The sequence below is a fragment of the Gadus chalcogrammus genome, chromosome 13 (genome assembly GCF_026213295.1).
Source record: "Gadus chalcogrammus isolate NIFS_2021 chromosome 13, NIFS_Gcha_1.0, whole genome shotgun sequence".
Lineage (NCBI taxonomy): Eukaryota > Metazoa > Chordata > Actinopteri > Gadiformes > Gadidae > Gadus > Gadus chalcogrammus.
The window spans coordinates 21,693,024-21,697,579 of record NC_079424.1 but is presented as its reverse complement, the minus strand read 5'-3'; the positions used below and the strand labels follow the sequence as shown (position 1 = coordinate 21,697,579).

General features: G+C 43.3%; 1 long non-coding RNA gene across 1 annotated transcript; it reads right to left on the bottom strand.

Annotated features, from left to right (window-relative positions):
* Positions 1-2,215: 2,215 nt before the first annotated feature.
* On the bottom strand, positions 2,216-3,322 carry LOC130402649 (uncharacterized). The gene is made up of 3 exons (XR_008903952.1): positions 3,161-3,322; positions 2,801-3,015; positions 2,216-2,583 (listed from the first exon to the last, which is right to left on the bottom strand). It is a non-coding gene; the product is annotated as an uncharacterized LOC130402649 (long non-coding RNA).
* Between the last annotated feature and the right edge of the window lie 1,234 nt (positions 3,323-4,556).

The following is a 4,556-nucleotide window of genomic DNA, read 5'->3' as shown; positions in this document are numbered from 1 at the left end:
GACTTAACAGAGTGACCTGGGTCGGACCGGGTTAAGACTGAGCCGAGCCGGTCCGAGCGCCTCCGTGTAACTGACGATTCACGGAAACAAGTGGGTCTCGACCTAGGTTGGTCCCGGGGAGCGTGCGTGCGACACCCAGACACACACACACACACAAAACACACCTCTGCGGAGCGGTGTGTGTGTCGTACGCAACAGTTCCTATAAATCACCGTGCGTGCGGTGCCAACACTCGACAGTGCCATGATGGATTTTCCGCCATCTTGGTTTATGTCAAAAACCTTCAAAATGCATCTCCTAACACAAATGTTCTCCAAACATCTCGAAACTCGGCACACATGATCTTCAGGCCATGCTTGATAAAAAACATCGAATCGATTTTTCAAATTCAAAACCGTTTGCCCGCTACAGCCAATCAAATTTGACCGCCAAGTCGCCAAACAGGAAGTTAGCCAATATCTCAGCAGCCCTTTGACATATCATAACCAACCTTGGTACATAGACCCATGACATCATCATGGGGACACCCAATTAATCTGGTGACCTTTGACCTCTAGGGGGTGCTGTTATTAATGTAGATGTGTTTTAACTCCTCTCTCTTCACATGAGTGTATTTCAAACTTATTTTCAATGTCTGGTGATACTATCAGATCTCCCCATATAGCTAGTAGGGGAGAGCCGGGTAGATTGAAACACTTTTCAGTTAAACGTCTTTTTCAAAGATGGTAATAATTTTAACATGTGATCAACAACTCACAGGTGTGTTCTCTTAGTTACAAGTGACATTTAATACATATGTTGGTTGATCAAGCTGTTTTTTAACTTTGAACGTAAGTTGACATTTGTTTCAAACGCCCCGCCTAGTCGGGACGTTTGAAACACACATGCGGAACGAATGAAACAGCATATTTTAAAAATAATCTTTTGCCCTTACTCTTGTTTTTATGCAACATACTAGACAACATACTAGTGTACCCTTCATTGCAAAAATTTCACATAATTCCGCATAATATAAATAGGTCAAAATATATTTCTGGCCCGTGCGTAATTGTCAAGATGCACATTTCGATTAAAACTCACCTTTCTTCTTTTGGACGACTAAATTTGCATTAAATGTACTTATTTCCCTGTCCTAAGTCATGTTTAAGGATACACAGTTGAACATCCTTTTATTTATTTTAAACAAAAACGACCAGGTCAACAGGATATCATGAGACCTGTTACAGCGGAAATTTATCCAAGCGCCGCACAGGGTTAATTTCTTTTCGACACGCACAGCCCGGTGCACAGAAGTATCCGGAGTCTCTGTGGACAGGTAAGTGGCTAAACTTATTTTATCTGATAAATATTGTGTAATAGTCTGCACATTGACATGAACATTATGTTGAAATCATATAATAAGCAGAACTTTGATTAAGCTTGCACTCTAGCTGATTGATGGTAATGGCAGGAAAAAATGATAAATCGGCATGCCATGTGTCATGACTAAGAGCAAGGGTGTAGAAGGCTAGCCTATAGCTTATACCCAGCGGTTTTTAAGTGTGCATGTCCTTTCTCCCTCTTCTCTTGGTAATCTTTCTAGGCCCGGCTTTAGGGTAAGACCGGACGATGTCCAGGCTGAATTCGAGGGCATCTTCCTCAGGCCAGACAGCTTCGTCAGGCCCGGCAGCTCGTCCAGGTACATCCATGCCTGCCAAAGGACACATTTAAAAAATACACTTTTAAATAAAAAAATGTTTATATCCTCACCCTCCTGATCCTTGTTAAATACCCTGATGTGAGAGTTGTAGCCTGGTGGTCTAGCAGCTTCTCTGCCATCCACTAACCTATGGACTTGTTTTATGAACTTTGACTTATGGGACTATTTACTTATGTATTATGAACTCTGTTGCTTCTGATGAACTGTTCCTACCTGAAGTGGCACCTGGAGAAGCGCTGACCTCGTCACCTGAAGCCTGGGGAGGAGGACGGTCTGTGGAATAGGATCCGGTGAAGTCCTTTTCCTCAAACACGGAGGGTTTAAAAGGCCAGATCCCTGGACTAGAGAACCCGGATGTGATGTTCTTCACTGTTGCAGCCTCTTATTGTGCTTCAGCAACGATGGAGGGCACATCATAAATCGAGATGTTGGGGGCTCCTCATCCACGTACCCCTTTAGGGGGCTGAAGACACTAATGTCCATTGGCTGCAACCTGCGGGTGCAGTGGGGAGGGAATGACAGCAGCACTATGCCGTTGGCTCTGCAGTAATCGATTGCTGCAATTGACAGGTGGGACGGGTGATTGTCCAGCAGGCGGAGCAGCTTCGACTCCTTGGACACGGGTTTGACTGGTGAAGTGGGCCAGGTACAGGAGGAAGTCTGGCTCCTTCCTCCAGCCAGTTGGGTTGGCGGTGCCAGCACAGCCAACGGGTCCACCCCTCAGGAAGTGGTCTTCGAACCGCTTACGGGGGAAGATAAAGAATGGCGGAACAAGGTCGCCCTGCGCATTGCATTCAAGGACCTCTCCGCTGAGGTCACTGACCCGACCTGCTTCTGCCCCATCTGGGCGACGACACGGTCTGGCACCTGGACAGTGGTGACCCCTGTAAATAGTTGTGTGAGCATATTTGTGTACATATAGTTATGTGTATATAGTTGTTTTTATATGTATATAGTTGTTAGCATCGTTTCTATTTAGATATCTAGTTACGTTTATATCGTTTTTTTCATATTTATATGGTTGTGAGCATAGTTTATTTTTATAAATGTAGTTATGTGTTTATAGTTGTGTTTTATATTAATATAGTTCATATTAAATACCGGTTTCATTAATGTTCCAAATATCCTTGGCCTGGAACTGGTGCCGGTCCAGCACCGTCTTTCAATTTTGGTAGAACAAGTTGACATTGTTTTGATTGAAGCTGGACAACCGTTGTTGGCTAGTGGCCTCTGGACGCCGAAGGGGGAGGCTGCTACTGCGCTCCATGAAGGAGGTGATCCAGTCCTTCCTCGACCAGGATGCAGGGAATGGGCAGCTGAAATGCACGGGGTCGTAAAAAGTTGATGTACATTTGTGTGTTTATGTTTATGTTATTTGTTCAAATTTATTAATTAAACTATGTGCATAGCATACATGTGTGCCTGTCCAAAAATGTATGTAGCCCTTTTCACAACACGGACCTCATTAGGGGTGAGCCCAAAATAAATGGCTTCACTGCCCTCCTCTGCCCTCCCCTTGAGGTAGCGTGACAACGCGACATGATGTTGTTCCATGCAGGAACTAGCCCACGGGAGGTGGTTCTCCTTCTGACGTGTGGCATTTTTCTCTCAGTAAACTGTTGATGCAAGTGATAAACACGTTTTGTTCATTCAAAATATGTTATTAATTCAAAGCAGTAGTTAATCATTGCAAAACATTTATTAATTCTGTAATTCATACAGGTATTGATCGTGCAATGTGCGCGCAATTACGCATGGTGATGTGCGGGACGATTGAAACAAGTGTTTCAATCATCCCGACAGCGACTACTGACGCTTAAATCTTTTTTACCTCTAAACTTCAGAACTCTGACACTGCACACTTTATCACAGGTTTAAGTACTAATTCATCTGTTGTATAGTCATATTATTATAGCATGAAACAAAAAATACAACTATTTATTACAAAAAAACTACCGCAGGAAGGATTTTACTTACAGCTCTCAAAAAGAGGTTTGCGGGATAACATTTGAACGGTGTCACGTCATTACACGAAATTTCCCGGGGTTGGTCAGTCTTGCTTGCTGAACGTAGTGACGAATTTTGACGTGAAAGCATTGCGTGGTTTTCGAGGAAATCGCTGTGTTTCAATTGTCCCGTGTTTCAATCGACCCGGCTCTCCCCTATATTATTTCTTGCAGAAATATCCGCGACAGCCAATCATATTCGACCGTGAAGCCGCCAAATAGGAAGTAAGCCAATTTCTCCGCAACCCTTTGACATATCATAACCAAACTTGGTACATAGACCCATAACATCATCATGGGGACACTCAATTAATATGGTGACCATTGACCTCTAGGGGGCGCTATAATTAATGAAGAGTGTGTGTTTTAACTCCTCTCTCTTCACATGAGTACATTTCAAACTTATTTTCAATGTCTGATGATACTGTCAGACCGCCCCATATAGCTTATAAATTATTTCTCATGGCAACATCAGAACTTGGCCGCCATGTTGTAAGTTGTCAAAATCAGTTGTACATTTCCACAGGACACAAATTATGTGCAATCTTCATGAAACTTGGCATATATGAACCAAGTTGAACAAATGTGTCAAACAGCTTTCTGAAAGTCAAAACCGTTTGACCGTGACAGCAAATCAAACTTGACGGCAAAGCAGCCAAACAGGAAGTAAGCCAATTCTCAGCACTTCTTTAACATATCATAGCCAAACTTGGTACATAGACTCATGACATCATTCTGGGCACATCCAAACTATTTGGTGACCTTTGACCTCAGGGGCAAGTCAAACAGGAAGTGAGCTCACATCTCTGCAAGGCCTTCATGCATCCAAACCATACTTGGCTTATGACCCT